Genomic DNA, 17,548 nt, shown 5'->3' on the forward strand with positions numbered 1-17,548 from the left:
GAAAGCCTGAGAGCTTTCCTTGATCCTATCCCCCAATGGTTCAAATCATCCATGCCGACCAAATATCCCAAATTAATCTAGTCCCATTTGCCAGCATTTGACCCATATCCTTCTAAAACCTTCCTAATCACATACCCATCCTGAGGCCTTTCAAATGTAGTGGTGCCAGCACCCAACACTTCCTCTGGCAGCACATTCCATACATTCTTCCCAGCCATTCCATACACGTACCACCCTCTGTGTGAAAAAGTTGCCCCTCAGGTCCCTTTTATATCTTTCCCCTCTAACTTTAAACCTATGCCCTCTAGTTTTGGACTCTCCCATTCCAGGGAAGAGACCTTGTCTATTTATCCTATCCATGCCCCTCATGATTTTATAAACCTCTATAAGGTCACCCCTCAGCCTCCGACGCTCCAGGGAACACAGCCCCAGCCTGTTCAGCCTCTCCCTGTAGCTCAAACCCTCCAAATGCCGAGTGGGCGGCACGGTGGCACAGTGGTTAGCACTGCTGCCTCACAGCACCTGAGATCCGGGTTCAATTCCCGACTCAGGTGACTGACTGTGTGGAGTTTGCACATTCTCCCCGTGTCTGTGTGGGTTTCCTCCCACAGTCCAAAGATGTGTGGGTCAGGTGAATTGGCCATGCTAAATTGCCCGTAGTGTTAGGTAAGGGGTAAATGTAGGGGTATGGGTGGGTTGTGCTTCGGCAGGTCGGTGTGGACTTGTTGGGCTGAAGGGCCTGTTTCCACACTGTAAGTAATGAAATCTGGCAATGTCCTTGTGAATCTTTTCTGTGTTCATTTACCAACTTGGTCAGAAGTCACACGACACCAGGTTATAGTCCAACAGGTTTATTTGAAATCACAAGCTTTTGGAGTATAATGAGCACACAGGCACATATTGTACCGGCGCAGGGAACAAAAGGTTGTACAGATGGTGTGAGTGGAGTGTCACCAGGCTGAATAGAAGACTCTGCAGGTGATCAGGGGAGTCGGACAGTGTGAGTCAAGTGTCAACAGCAGAATAACAAGTGAAAGGACGACCTATAATCTCATTAACTGAGGCAGAGAGATATTTACAAAACATTAAAAATAAGGTGGAACTGGAAACAAACCAAATGGCCAGAATAATGCGATAGGTATAGGAATCTCATGGCGAGGGTCTAACCAAAGTAGCAAGTCATCCAAAACTCTACAAACCAATTAAGGTAGAGAGGTCATAACAAGCTATCAAGGTGAGGGTGCGAAGAACATGGTGTAGTTTCTCCACACTGGGGAGGGACTGGATGATGAAGGATACCCAATTGGTCATGTCCAATGTCTGTGATTGAGTCTGTGATTAAGAAAGCAAATGTAATGCTGTAATTTATCTCAAGAGGGTTGGAAGGTAAAAGCAGCGATGTGTTGCTGACTTTATAAAGCTCTGGTTAGGCCTCATTTAAAATAGTGTCTCCAGTTTTGGGTCCCACGCCTCAGGAGGGACATACTGGCACTGGAGCGTGTCCAGCGGAGATTCACACGGATGATCCCTGGAAAAGTAGGCCTAGCATATGATGAACGGCTGAGGATCCTGGGATTGTATTCCATTAGAGTTTAGAGGTTGAGGGGAGATCTAATAGAAACTTACAAGATAATGCATGACTTAGAAAGGATGGACACTGGGAAGATATTTCTGTTTGACGATGAGACTAGGACCCATGGGCACAGCTTTAGAATTAGAGGAGGTCAATTTAGAATGGAAATGAGGAGACATTTCTTCAGCCAGAGAGTGGTGGGCCTGTGGAATTCATTGCCATGGAGTGCAGTGGAGGCCGGGACGTTAAATGTCTTTAAGGCACAGATTGATAAATTCTTAATCTCGCAAGGAATTAAGGGATATGGGGAGAGTGCAGGTAAGTAGCGTTGAAATGCCCATCAGCCGTGATTGAGTGGACTCGATGGGCCGAATGGCCTTACTTCCACTCCTATGTCTTAGGGTCTGTTTTGTGGGGAGGTTATTGTGGATTTTCGCTGTGGCAGGTCAGAACTAGGAATTGATGAGTTGAGCGCTGTCTGCTGTTCTTATGAGGAAGTCCTTCAACATGGCGCATACCCCTCCAAACCCTTCCTATTCATATATCCATCCAGATGCCTCTTATATGTTGTAATTGTACCAGCCTCCACCACTTCCTCTGGCAGCTCATTCCATACACATACCACCCTCTGTGCGAAAATGTTGCCCCTTAGGTCTCTTTTATATCTTTACCCTCTCACCCTAAACCTATGCCCTCTAGCTCTGGACTCCCCCACCCCAGGGAAAAGACCTTGCCTATTTATCCTATCCATGCCCCTCATAATTTTGTAAACCTCTATAAGGTCACCCCTCAGCCTCCGACGCTCCAGGGAAAACAGCCCCAGCCTGTTCAGCCTCTCCCTGTAGCTCAAACCCTCCAATCCTGGCAACATTCTTGTAAACCTTTTCTGAACCCTTTCAAGTTTCACATTGTTTTGACTCTGCCTGTAGGTGCCGTGTTCCTCCTTTTACCAAGCACAGAGCAGAATTGAGGGACCAAGAGGCCTAATGCTATTTTAATTCTTGTGATCTCTATCTAAACGTAGCACTGAAATTGGAGAACTTTGGATATGTTTTTATTACACAATCTCAGGGTCAAAACTTTCCATCAATCCCCGGCTTCAACAGTATTTTCAGGAGGAAAGGTTCCAGATTCCCACTTCCTCTGTGCCTCCTGACATCACCCTGAACAGCCCAGCTCTAACTTCAAGGAAACGTTCTCTGAAGGCTGATTGATCTTTTTCTGTCGAGGGTCCCTTTTGAAGTTATGTTCAGGGCTGCGTTTTGTTTTCAGGGCTCTTCTTTAATCCTCATTACCTCATTTGTCAGGTGATGTAGTTGTACAGTAAACCTTCTAAGTTTATGCTAACATTTGGAATACATAGACACAGACATCAGCAGATTGAGGGTCCTGATGAATCCCTCTCAATAACCATTACTACTCTGTTAAAATTAAAGCCACCATACATGAGATAATCGATGCAAAGCATATATGTTAGCAAGAAAGGTCTTATTTCAAAAATAAATAATCAACACGCATTTCTGAACACAAAAAGCCATTGCCTTAAACACACCATGCCCCAGACCAGTGAGATTGAAGGTAGACAGTTTCCATGTTTGTCTCTAACAGCTGCCTCACTCCCCTGCGCAGTCTCTCACTAACCTTTACAGGTCCCTCCACACATTGTCATCCCTCACTCCCTCTGAAGCTCTGCTCTCCAACTTGCAGCCTCTGTCCCTATCCCACAACCACCACCCAGACCTTACAGCCTCACTTACTCCTCCAATCACAAGGAAACACGCAGGAGGCTGGAGGAACACAGCAGGCCAGGCAGCAGCAAGAGTTGGAGAAGTCAATGTTTCCAGTCTAAACCTTCTTCAGGAATCCAACTGCTTCTCTCCTGTTTGTAACTGATAGGCTCACTATAGCCTATCAGCAACAAGCATGGGAGCGAACCTGTCTGTGATTGAAGGAACAGCTCTTCAGGTAATTTGACTGCTCCCTCCTTAGATTGGTCACCTCACGAACAGATTGATTGTCCTGTGGTCAGACTGATCCCCCCGTAATCAGATTGGTCATCCCAAGATTGCCCCGTATTTAAGATCAGTCCCCCTGTGATCAGATCAGTCCCCCTGTGATCATATTGATCGTCCCATGATTAGATCGGTCCCCCTGTGATCATATTGATCGTCCCATGATTAGATCGGTCCCCCTGTGATCATATTGATCGTCTCATGATCGAATTTCCTGGGTATTTTGTGGTGTTTCTGCTGTTAATGTATCCACCCCCCCTGTATTTTGAAAGCTGTTTCCCAAATCCGGTTCTGGAACCCCCCCCCAAAGGACATAGTTTCTCTCCATCTACCCAATTGAAGATTTTCTTTAGTTTCGTGAAAATTAGATATTCAGTATCATACATGTGACTGAAGGACAAATAGCAAACTTACAAACCATCAATACCACGAACACTAGTGTGGGAATGTTGTTTTGATGTTTGCACAATGTTCAGCACCATCTGTAACTCCTCACTACTGTAACAGTCCAGGTCCGTATACAGCAAAATCTGGGCTTGGGCTGATCAATTACAGACAAAAAAACCCTGCAGATACTGGAATCCAAGGTAGACCGTATGGAGGCTGAAAGAACACAGCAAGCCAGGCAGTGTCAGGAGGTGGAGAAGTCAAATTTTCGGGTTGAGCTGATAAGTGGCAAGTAACATTTGTTCTACACAAGGATTAAACACTGATCATCTCAAACTAGGGAGAATCTAGCAGCAGTGTTGTGTTATTCACTGCAGCCACTCACCGAGACTCTTTACTCAGCTCAGGATCAGCTGCAGATTTGTTCGATTCACAAGTTGTAGCGAAGCCAGCTGCATATCGAAAGTGTGAAGATGTCACGCGACAAACAGAACGTGAGGCTAGATTAGCAGTCAGCACAAAAGGGAAGCTGAAAGACTTTTTATAAAGACATGGGCACTCAAGGGGTGGTTAAAGGAAGGGCAGAGCTGACTCAGGACAAGGACCAAGATGCTAACTCAGTAGCTGCACCTGCCTTCTGTAGAGAGAAGGTTATCAATGTTGCTGTAAGATAGGTGTTTGCAGGGATAATGGACAGAGTGAAAATGAATAAAAATAGGATTGTTAAAAAAGTTAGCAATAATGGAATAACTTTCCCATCCAAGGGCACAAATCGTGAATCAAGAAAGAGTTCTTTATGTCATCAATAATTCCTCATTCACTCTAAGGCATGTGTCCTAGAGATTTGATGATCTTTAATCTCATTAATTTCTCTGTGCATCAATAATAGTTGGTTCCTTCCCTTAACATATTTTAATTTGCCTTTTTATCTCTGATATCTTGTGCTGTGAAGACGGAGTAAGGTAGCTACTTAGTAGGAGGGTCATTTGCTGATTTTAATAGTATGACTTATATACAGCGACAATGCTATAATGATGCAGTTAATATTATAAAGGTGCAGTCCAATAGAATTTACATAATACTGGGATATTGTGGCTCACAGTGTATGATATAGTGGGGTCATACAATCAGTGTGTAATATTTTGGGTTGTAGTTGAAATAGATTTGCAAAGTCCCACATGGGGTGTCGAGGAGGTAAAAGCACACTTGGGATCCAGAGGGGATTTAAGGGAAACATTTTTTACGCAGAGAGTGATGGGTGCCTGAAATCATAGAATCTCTACAGTGTGGAAGCGCATCATTCAGCCCATCGAGTCTTCCCAGACCCTCTGAAAAACATCCCAACCAGACCCACCCCCCTACCCCATCCTTGTATCCCTGCATTTCCCAAGGCTAATCCACCTGACCTACACATCCCTGGACACCATGGGCAATTTAGCATGGCCAACCCACCTGACCCGCACATCTTTGGTCTGAGAGGAAACCAGAGCACCCGGAGGAAACCCACGCAGACACAGGGAGAACGTACAAACTCCACACAGTCAGTCGCCTGAGGCTGGAATCGAACCCAGGTCCCTGGTGCTGTGAGGCAGTAGTGCTAACCACTGAACCACGTTTTCATTTTTAAACTGCATTCTCGTAAACTCTCTTTAAAATCTCTCTTGTAAATTCTCTTATCCTTTAAGAGAACATAACTTACAAGCCAATTCCCACATTCACTGCTTCACATTTACAGCACAATATCTCATTCTGATACACAACATTCCACATTATTATACAGCACAGAAGAGGACCTTCAATCAAGTCTGTGCCAACTCATCTCAACTCAGCCCAGTTTTCAGCACTTGGCCCCTAGCATTGACTGTTCAGACATTTCTGATCCAAATTCACGTTCTTTTTTAAAGGTTGTAAGGTAACCTCTCAGGTAGTGCACTCAGGCATTAGGGTGGCATGATGGCTCAGTGATTAGGACTGCCACCTCACAGTGCCAGGGACCCAGGTTCGATTCCACCTTCAGGTGACTGTGTGGAGTTTGCAATTCTCCTTGTGTCTGTGTGGAACCCTCCGGATGCTCCGGCTTCCAATCCACCGTCCAAAGATGTGTAGACTAGGTGGGTTAGCCAAGGGAAAATGCAGGGTTGCAGGGATAGGGCGAGTTACTCTTCAGAGTGTGGTGTGGGCTTGATGGACTGAATGGCCTGCGTGGGACACTCTTTGGATGGTGCGTGCTCTTTGGGTCGAATGGCCTCTATCCACACTGTCACATTTACAAACTCGGCCTACCGCAGTCCCATGCTTGGATTCAAGTTTCCCTGGGTCCTCACCAGGCCAGCTTTAACAGGTGCTGCCCTGTTACCAAAATACCAAAATGGACCTGAAAATCCTACTGGCCAAGGGATGCCCATTGTGCGGGGGGGGGGGTTAGTCCCTCCCACCTTCCATCCCCTGTCTGGCTCTGCAAAACCCAATCCCACCACCCACACCCCTTCCCTCAGGAAACCAATCCACCACCTGGTCAAAAGGCCCAGGGATTCCAGGATCTGAGAGCCATCACACTCTCCTTCATGGGCTTACAATCTCAGTAATGTCCAACACTGAGCTCTGGGTACTACTGGGACTGATGCACTGGGGCCAATCAGCCCATGCTTTGTTTGATTGGATCACTCACCAGGTGTCACCAGGTACCTGGGGGGCTTTTTCTACAATCTGGTGGTAGACTTTTATTACGGTGGGTGGGGGAAGGGGTGTTGTTGAACAGACGGCACGCAATATGCCTTCCCCATAACATCTAGCCTGAGAAAGCAGGGATAGAATTGTAGAAAGGTTTCAGCAGAGAAGGAGCAGAGCGCATTGTGTGTCACCAACACTCTGAGGCCAACTCAGCTAATTGCACCCATCAATCTTCATGTCACCCTGCAGATTGCTCCTCTTCAGATAAGAATTCGTTCCCTTCTGAATGCCACCAGTTCTTCCTTACATCACTTTTGCTTCTTTTGGCAATCCTTTAATACGGCAGATTGGGATAGTTTTCCTGGAAGGAGAGGAAATTGAGAGATCATCAAAATCATGAGGAGTCTGAGAACCAGAGGACCCCAATTTTAATCTGAATCACTGAGGCTCCTCATCCCCAGAACTGGGGTCTTCTCTCTCTCTCTCTCTCTCTCTCTGATTACTTCACATCCTTGCGAAAGTGTGGTGTAGAACATAGAAACATAAAACCTAGGAGCAGGCCATTCAGCCCTTTGAGCCAGCTCCACCACTCAACATGATCATGGCTGACCCTCTCTCTCCATGTATCCCTCTATCTCACTTTCTCCCCATTCCTCGTGGTGCATTTAAAATCTAAGACTCTTCCTTGAATATATTCAGAGACTTAGCCTCCACAACCTTTTGTGATAGAGAATTACACAGGTTCACAACTTTTGAGGACAGAAATGTTTCCTCATCTCAGCCCTAAAAAGCCTACTCCATATCCTAAGACTGTGTGCCCTGGTTCTAGACTCCCCAGCCAGGGAAAGCATCCTCCCTTTGTCTAGTGGGCCCAGCCCTGTTAGGCTTTTGTGTTTCAATCAGATCCCCTCATTTTTCTAAACTCTAGTGAATACAGGCCCAGTCAAACCATTCTCTCCTCAGAGGATAGTCCTGGTATCAGCCTGATGAACCTCCACTGCACTCCCTCTATGGCAACTATGTCCTTTCTTAGGTAGGGAGACTAAAACCACACGCAATACTCCAGGTGTGATCGCACCAAGGCCCGGTATTACTGCAGTAAGACATCCCAACGTAAACTCACATTCTCTTGCAATGAAAGCCACTATATCTTCCTAATTGCTGCACGTACCTGTCGACTTTCATCGATTGGTGTACAAGAGCATCCAGGTCTCTTTGTACATCCACACTTTCCAATATAGCATCATTAAATTAATACTCTTCCTTTCTGTTTTTCACAGCAAAGTGTGTAACTTCACATGTAGCCCCACTGTACTGTCTCTGGCACGTGTTTACCAACGCAATCAACTTGAAGCCTCCTTGCATCCTCCTCACAACTCACAATCCCACCCAGTTTTGTGTCATCAGCAAATTTGGAAATGTGTCTGGTTTCCTCATTTGTATACTTGGTGAATAGCTGGGGCCCAAGCACTGATCCTTATGGTACCCGAGCTAGTCACTGCATAAGGACTTGGACAGGCTAGGAGGCTGGGCAGAGATGTGCCAGCTGGAACACAATGTGGGAAAGTGGGAGGGGATGCACTTTGGTGGGAAGAACAGTAGTCTGGATTATTTTTTAAATGGAGAAAGGCTTTGGAAATATAAAGCACAAAGGAATTTAAGAATGCTTGTGCAGCTAATCTGTAGCTTCAGTTGGCAAGTAGGAAGGCTCTCACTTCATGAGGGCTGGAATACATGGGCAGGGATATACTACTGAGGCTGTGAGGCTTTGGTCAGACTACATTTGGAACATTGTGGGCAATTTTGGGCCCTGTGTCTAAGGAAGGATGTGCCGGTGTTGGAGGGAATCCAGAGGAGCTTTAAAAGAACAATGAAGGGCTGGTCGTATGAAAGGAGTGGTTGATCACTCCAGGTCTATACTCGATGAACTTTGGAAGGATGAGGATGGGATCTGATTGGATAGAGTGGATGTGGAGAAGATAGTTCCAGAAATAGGAGAGACTAGAATTTGAGGGTCACTTGGAAAAAGGCCTGTCTACTTCCACGCTCTGTTTCCTGCTTGTCAACACTCCAAGGTGAAACAGTGTTTTATAAAAGGTTCACCATAATACTCTTGTGTTTGCACTCTAAGACTTTAATTAAAGTCCAGGATCCTGGAGACTTTATGAACTGTTCTTTCAAACTGTCTTGCCACCATTGATGATTTGTGCAGATACACCAAAAGATATACGAACAGAATTAGGCCATTTGGCCCATCAAGTCTACTCTGTTATTCGATCGTGGCTGATATGTTTCTCAGCCACATTCTTCTGCCTTCACCTCCATAACCCTTAATCCCTTTACTTATCAAGAACCTATGTATTTCTGTCGTAAAGACACTCAGTGACTTGGCCTCCACGGCCCTCTGAAGAAATGGGTTCCACAGATTTACCACTCTGTCTGAATTCCTGAGGGTCATCCCTTCACTCTGAAGCTGTGCCCTTGAGTTCTGGCTCTCCTATTTCTGGAACTATCTTCTCCACATCCACTCTATCCAATCAGATCCCATCCTCATCCTTCCAAAGTTCATCGAGTATAGACCTGGAGTGATCAACCACTCCTTTCATACGACCAGCCCTTCATTGTTCTTATAAAGCTCCTCTGGATTCCCTCCAACACTGGCACATCTTTCCTTAGACACAGGGCCCAAAATTGCCCACAATGTTCCAAATGTAGTCTGACCAAAGCCTCAGAGCCTCAGCAGTATATCCCTGCCCATGTATTCCAGCCCTCATGAAGTGAGAGCCTTCCTAATTGCCAACTGAAGCTACAGATTAGCTGCACAAGCATTCTTAAGTTCCTTTGTGCTTTATATTTCCAAAGCCTTTCTCCATTTAAAAAAACAATCCAGACTACTGTTCTTCCCACCAAAGTGCATCCCCTCCCACTTTCCCACATTGTGTTCCAGCTGGCACATCTCTGCCCAGCCTCCTAGCCTGTCCAAGTCCTTATGCAGGATTCCCCCACCTCCACAGCACTTACCTGCTACTCCATCTATCTCCATTTACAGACATTGCAACAATGCCCCCAGTTCCTCCAGCCAGATCATTAATGTATAAAATGAATCTTTGTGGCCCCAACACAGACCCCTCCCCGCAGACCACCACTAGTCACTGGCTACGATCCTAAAAAAGACTCCGCCACTCAGCCAATTTTCTATCCATGCCGAAAGAGTGTGGTGCTGGAAAAACACAGCAGCATCCGAGGAGCAGGAAAGTCGATGATTCAGGCCTAAGCCCTTCATCAGGAATGTGGAAGGGACAAGGGACTGAGAGATTAATAGGAGGGTGGGTTGGGGCTGTGGGGGAAGGTAGCTGGGAAGGTGATAGGCAGATGCATATGGTGGGGGTAATAGTGATAAGTCAGTGGCGAGGGTGGTGTGGATAGCTGGGAAGGATGATGGGCAGGTAGGACAGGCCAAGAGGGTGGTGCTGAGCTGGAGGGTTGGATCTGGGATGAGATTGGGGAGGGGAGATTTGGAAACTCGTGAAGCAGATGTTGACTCCGTGTGGTTGAAGGGTCCCAAGGTGAAGATGAAGTGTTGGCGGGTGGCTTGGATCCATGCCAGTACCTCACCCTAACTATCTTATTTAGCAACCTCTTGGGTGGCATCTTGTCAAAGGCTTTCTGGAAATCCAAATAGATCACATTTACTGACTCTCCTTTGTCTAACTTGTTCATTACCTCCTTAAAGAATTAAAACAGGTTTGTCAGGTATGACCACCCCTTGACAGAGCTACACTGACTCAGCCTTATTTTACCACGGACTCCCAAGAACTCTCATCCTTAATAATGGACTCTAAAATCTTAAAGTCTGAGGTTAGGCTAACCAACCTATAATTTCCTATCTTCTGCCTTCCTCCCTTCTTAAACAAGTAGGTTACATTAGCCATTTTCCAACCCTCAGACCCTTCCTGACTCTAGTAATTCCTGAAAGATCATCATCAATCCCTTCACAATCTGCTCAGCTATCTCCTTCAGAACTCGGGGGTGTAGTCCATCTGGTCAGGGTGATTTATCCACCTTCAGACCTTTCAGCTTCCCCAGCACCTTCTCCTTAGTGATGGCCACCACACTCATCTCTGCCCTGACTCTCTCGAAGTTCTAGTATGCTGCTGGTGTCTTCCACTGTGAAGATTGACCCAAAGTATCTGTCCGGTTCCTCCACCATTTCTTTGTTACCCATGACTACTCCCCCAGCCGCATCCCTCAGTGTACCCTGCCTCTCTGTTACCCTTTAGATATCTGAACATAAACACTTGCAATCTTCTTTTATATTACTAGCTTACCACCATATTTTATCTTGTCCCTCCTTGTTGTTTTTTCACTGGGGGCCTCTGCTGGTTTTTAAAGGTGTCACAATCCTCTGGCTTTCCACTAACCTTCACCATGGTTGCTTCACCCTTCCTTTCGTCCGTTTCTCCTTTCTCAGGATGAATTTCTGCTGTGCCTCTCGAGTGACCCCCCGCGAACCCAGAGCTCCTGTCCTTGCTGCTCCACTGTCTTCCCTTCTGGGGTCCTGGTCCAATCAATCAGCTCTGGCCAGCTCCTCCCTCATACCTTTGTCGTTACCTTTACTTCACTGTAAAACTGTTACATCTGATTCCAGCTCCCACCTCTCAAAGTACAGGGTGAATGCCGTCATATTATGGTCACTGCCCTTTAGCAGTTCCTCCACCTTCAGCTCTCTAGTCAAGTCTGCGGCGTTGCACATCAGCAAATCCAGAATTGCCTCATCCCTTTGGGATCGACCATCACGTGCTCCAGATATAATCTCACAGACATTCCACAAATTCCTTTCCTTGAGATCCACTGCCAACCAGATGTTCTCAGTCCACCTACATATTGATTATTATAGCAGTATGTTTCTTTTCTAACTCCTGATTTATTTTCTGCCCTACATCCTGACCACTGCTGGGAAAGTTGTATATAATAACGGTCAGGGTTTTTTTCTCCTTTGCGTTTCCTCATCTCAACCCGCCTCAGGCGACTGACTGTGTGGAGTTTGCACGTTCTCCCCGTGTCTGCGTGGGTTTCCTCTGGGTGCTCCGGTTTCCTCCCACAGTCCAAAGATGTGCAGGTTAGGTGAATTGGCCATGCTAAATTGCCCGTAGTGTTAGGTGAAGGGGTAAATGTAGGGGAATGGGTCTGGGTGGTATACGCTTCGGCGGGTCAGTGTGGACTTGTTGGGCTGAAGGGCCTGTTTCTACACTGTAAGTAATCTAATCTAAACCCACACAGACTCTACACTTACTGACTCAATATCGTTTCTTGCTACTGGTTTGATTTCATTTCTTACTAACAATGAAATTTTGCCCCCCCTTTTCCCGGCCTCACCTGCCCTTTTAGTTGGATACGTATCCATGGATATTGAGTTCCTAGCCTTGATCCCCTTGCAGCCACATCCCTGTGGTACCCAGAACATCGGAGCTGCTGGTTTCAATCTGTGTTACAGTAAAACACAGAACTACAGACGCTGGAAATCTGAAACAAAAACAGAAATTGCTGGAGAAACTTAGTAGGTCTGGCAGGATCTGTAGGCAGAGAGCAGAGTCACTGGACGTGAAATGTTAAATCTGCTTTCTTCCCGTAGATGCTGCAGACCCAGCGATTCGAATTAGAATTAGCTTTACTGTCACATGTACTCAAATGAGTACAGTGAAAAGTTTACAAGTTGCACATTATGATCCCATCTCAGTTACAAAGATTTCCAGGTACGATTCTTACCAACACATTCTTAGGAAAAACAATTAGTAGGAAGGAAATAAAATGCCCAGCATTACAGATCGTAGGAATAAATTAGAAAAAAAAATAGATAAAAGTTTGGAATAACAGTCTTTCCAATCCAGTCCCCATCAGTACCTAACCTCCAGTAACTGAAAGAAGATTCCCACTAGCTCACCTCACTGATGCTGCTAAACCCACACGGACGTTGTGCAGCAATTTCTGTTTTTGTCTGTCCTATAAGCTCATTTCCCTTGTTTTGTATACTGCATTCGTTTAAGTATAACACCGCCAGTCCCACACTGACTGCCCTTCTTCTGAGTTGTCTCCCTGACCCCCTGTGCCTGAATGGTAGATTCCCGATGCTTTCCAAACTCTGTCCTGTTACTTGTCCGGAAAACATCAATAACCTCTCCGTGCCCTCCCCTCCTCTAACTTTTGCCATAGGTTTCCACACAACTGGACCTCCCTATCCCCCTATTTTATTTAAAATCCTATCTTCAAGCTGCTCCTCTCCTGTATGCTTTTAGAATTCTGCCTTTATTTTGTTCTGCATTTTCATTCCCAATGGATCATTGAACATTGAACAGTACAGCACAGGGACAGGCCCTTCGGCCCTCGATGTTGTGCTGAATATGACACCAAAATAAAACTAATCCCTTCTGCTTGCCCTTGGTCCCTCTCCCTCCATTCCTTGCATATCCATATGTTTATCTAAGAGTCCATTAAACACCTCTACTGTATCTGTCTTCATCATCACCCTTGGCAGCACATTCCAGACTCCTACCACTCTGTAAAAAGTCTCCCTCATCTCCTTTGAACACTCCCCCCTCACTTTAAATGCATGCCCCCTAATTTTAGACACTTCAACTCTGAGAAAAGGATTCTGTCAACCCTATCAATGCATCTCATAATTTTAGAGACTTCCATCAAATCTCCCCTCAGCCTCCACCACTCCCAAGAAAACAACCTGAGTTTTTCTAGCCTCTCCTCTAATCCAGGCAGCATCCTGGTAAACCTGTTCTGTACCCTTCCCAAAGCCTCCACATCCTTCGTGTAACGTGGCGACCAGAATTGAAAGCCGTACTCAAACTGCAGCCTAACCAAAGTCTTGTAAAGTTGCAATGTGACATCCTGACTCTTGTACTCCATTCCCCAACCAATAAAGGCAAACATGCCATACGCCTTCTTTATCGCCTTAGCTACTTGCGTGGCCACTTTGAGGGAGCTATGGATTTGCATCCCAAGATCCCTCTGTACATCAATGCTGTTCAGGGTCCTGCCATTAACTGTATACTTCTCCTTAACATGTGATCTCCCAAAGTGCAGCACCTCACACTCACCCGGTTGAAACTCTATCTGCCATTTCTCTGCCCATATCTGCAACTGACCGATATCCCGCTGTATCATTTGACAACCTCCTCCACGATCTACAACTCCACTGATCTTGGTCTTATCTGAAAACTTACTAACCCACCCATCTACATTTTCAACCAAGTCATTTATTTATCACAAACAGCAGAGATCCCAGTACGGATCCCTGCAGAACACCACTAGTCTCGGACCTCCAGCCTGAAAAACACTCTTCCCCCATTGTCTTCTATGGGCAAGTCAATTCTGAATTCACACAACCAAGTCACCGTGGATCGTAATCTTCTTGAACCTACCGAGAGCGACCTTGTTAAAAAGCTGACTAAAATCCATGGAAACAACATCCGCTGGTCCACCCTCATTGAATTTTTCAAGGAGATGCTAAAGGTGGTCAATCACATTAGTAAGGCATGACCTGCCCTGCATAAAGCCATGCTCACCGTCCCTAATTGGACCATGCTTTTCCAAATGTGCGCAAGTCCTATCCCTAAGAATTCTCACCAATGTGAGACCCAACAGTCCATAGTTTTCTGGATTATCCAGATTTCCCTTCTTGAACAGAGGAACAACATTATCTACTCGCCAGTCCCCGGGACCTTTCCAGTGGCTAGTGAGGGTACAAAGATCTTGGTCAATTCCCCAGCAATCTCCTTTCTTACCTCTCTCAATAACCTGGGGTAGATACCATTGGGCTCTGAGGACATATCCACCTCAAAGCTCTTCCAGAGATCCAATATCACTTCCTTCTTGATTTTGAAATGTTCCACACTAATCTCACTATCCCCCGCATCCTTCTCCTGGGTGAATACTGACAAAAAGTACTCATTTCGGATCTTGTCCACATTCTCTTCCTCCAAGCACGTGTTCCCTCCTTTACCCTGGAGCAGTCCTCCTTCTTCTTAGTTATCACTTTATTTTTATTGTAAGTTTAAAATGCCTTGGGATTCTCTTTAACTCTACTTGCGAAGGTCATTTTATGGTCCCTCCTGCTCTCCTAATTCCCTGCTTGAGTACTTTCCTCTTTATATTCCTCATGGGCCCGGTCTGATTTTAGCTTCCAAAACCTTACACATGCTTCTTTTTCCCTTTTTGACTAAATTCACAACCTTCCTTATTATCCAAGGATCCCTTACCTTGTCATCCTTGTCCTGCCTCCTTACTGGAACATGCTGGGCCTGAACTCTCATCAGCAGGTCTATAAACAATTCCCACACGTCAAATGTGGATTTAACCGACAACTCCTCCAAATTAACACTCCCTAATTCCTACTTAATACTGATGTATATTGCCGTCCCCCAATTTAGTATCTTCCCACAAGGCCCTCACTTAACCTTATGCATTGCTGTCTTAAAATTTAAGGAGTTGTGATCACTGATTCCAAAATGCTTTCCGACTGTAAGGTCAGTCACCTGGCCAGCTCATTAGCCAATACAATGTCCTGTATGGCCCTTCCTCTAGTTGAGCTATCCATATACTGTTTCAAGAAACACTCTTGGATGCACCTAACAAATTCTGCCCCATCTAAGCTTCTTGATCTAAGGAAGTCCAAGTCAATATTGGGAAAGTTAAAGTGACCCTCTATGACAATCCTGTACATCTTTCCATAATCTGCCTATGTATTTATTCCTCTGTTGGGAGGCCAACAGTATCATCCTATCAGAGTTATTACATCCCACCTTATTTTTGAGCTCTACCCATATTGTCTCAGGGAATGGACTCTCCACTATGTCCTCTCTGAATGCAGCTGTGACATTCTCCCTGATTAGTAAGGCAACTCCTCCACCTCTATCTCGTCTAAAACAACAAAACGTTGGAAAGCCAGTCCTGTCCCTCTCTCAACAAGGTCTCTATAATGGCTACAATGTCATAGTTCCACAAATTGATTCAGGCTCTAAGCTCATCTGCTTTACCTATAATACCATTAGTACCATTGTGTTGATTTACCGGTTTCTGACTGTCCTTCTTTTCTGAATCACTGATCCTAACATGCACCTCCCCTTCAATGCCTCCATTATGAACTGTGGAAACAGTGCAGGACTTTCAGAGAACATGGGTGGGTTGGTGGATATGTGACAGGTAACATTCAACACAGAAATGTGAAGTGATTCTTGGGAGGGTTTAATCTGGAGTGGCAGGGTGCTGGGAACTATCGCAGCAGGTCATCCTTGTAGATCTTTTCTGAACCCTTTCAAGTTTCACAACATCCTTCCGATAGGAAGGAGACCAGAACTGCACGCAATATTCCAATAGAGGCCCAACCAACGTCCCGTACAGCCACAACATGACCTCCCAACTCCTGTACTCAATACTCTGACCAATAAAGGAAAGCATACCAAACGCCTTCTTCACTGTCCTATCTACCTGCGACTCCACTTTCAAAGGAGCTATGAACCTGCACTCCAAGGTCTCTTTGTACAGCAACACTCCCTAGGACCTTACCATTAAGTGTATAAGCCCTGCTAAGATTTGCTTTCCCAAAATGCAGCACCTCGCATTTATCTGAATTAAACTCCATCTGCCACTTCTCAGCCCATTGGCTCATCTGATCAAGATCCTGTTGTAATCTGTGGTAACTTCTTCACTGTCCACTACACCTCCAATTTTGCTGTCATCTGCAAACTTACCAACTGTACTTCTTACGCTCACATCCAAATCACTTATATAAATGATGAAACGTATAGGATCCAGCACTGATCCTTGTGGCACTCCACTGGTCACAGGCCTCCAGTTTGAAAAACAACCCTTCATCACCACCCTCTGCCTTCTACCTTTGAGCCAGTTCTGTATCCAAATGGCTAGTTCTCCAGTATTCCATGAGATCTAACCTTACTCATCAGTCTCCCATGGGGAACCTTGTCAAACGCCTTACTGAAGTCCATATGATCACATCTACTGCTCTGTCCTCATCAATCCTCTTTGTTACTTCTTCAAAAAACTTTGTAAGGGCCAAACATTTGCTACCCTCCAGTCTTCTGGGACCCCACCAGTCGCTTGCAATGATGCAAAAATATCATCCAGGGACCCTGCAATTTCTTCTCTAGCCTCTTGCAGGACTCTTGGATATATCTGGTCAGGGCTAGGAGATTTATTTACCTTCATATATTCAAATACATCCAACACCCCCTCTACTGTGATATGGACTGTCCCCAAGATATTACCACTAACTTCCCAAGTCCTCGTGTCTTTCTCCACGGTAAACACAGGAGAAATAGTCATTCAGGACCTCGCCCATCTCCTGTGGTTCTACACATGCGTGTTCACTTTGGTCCTTGAGGGGTCCTATTCTCCCTCTCCAGTTATTCCATTTCTTTTAATATCCCTTATCCAGTTCCTGATGTTGTTCACTGATCCAGTCAGTCTGTTCTCTGCATTCCTAGCCTCTAGCTCACTTTCTGTTCATCCATTGCCTCAAAATAACTCCTCTCTCACTAGCACTTTGGCAATGTTTCCTCCTTGTTCAAGTCAGATGCAAAGTATTTATTTAACACCTCAACCATGCCTCCTACCTCCAGGCGTAAAATCCTTTCGGTCTCGACAGGTATCCCCCACTATCCAAAAGTAGACCGTTCCTATGAAAGTTTTTGTAAGCTGAAATGGCACAAAGCAATCATTTATATAGGAAAAACTTCACCTTTTCTCTTAAAAGCGAAAATCCTCTTTGGATTCACAAAAACATGTACTAATGTAGGTCTTTCGTAAAAGCAAAGTGGTACAAAGTGACCGTTTTGAACGTGGGGGATACCTGTATAAGTGGCCCCCAATGCTCTTTTCA

General features: G+C 45.5%; 1 protein-coding gene and 1 long non-coding RNA gene across 3 annotated transcripts in view; one reads left to right on the top strand and one right to left on the bottom strand.

Moving 5' to 3' along the window:
• The window catches only part of LOC132829072 (tropomyosin alpha-1 chain), a 108,428-nt gene that overhangs the window by 13,103 nt on the left and 77,777 nt on the right, over window positions 1–17,548 (top strand). The gene's annotated exons all lie outside the window — the stretch shown is intronic.
• Window positions 836–17,364, bottom strand: LOC132829074 (uncharacterized). The gene is made up of 3 exons (XR_009646197.1): window positions 17,283–17,364; window positions 12,019–12,165; window positions 836–7,003 (listed from the first exon to the last, which is right to left on the bottom strand). It is a non-coding gene; the product is annotated as an uncharacterized LOC132829074 (long non-coding RNA).

This window comes from Hemiscyllium ocellatum, chromosome 28 (genome assembly GCF_020745735.1).
Source record: "Hemiscyllium ocellatum isolate sHemOce1 chromosome 28, sHemOce1.pat.X.cur, whole genome shotgun sequence".
Lineage (NCBI taxonomy): Eukaryota > Metazoa > Chordata > Chondrichthyes > Orectolobiformes > Hemiscylliidae > Hemiscyllium > Hemiscyllium ocellatum.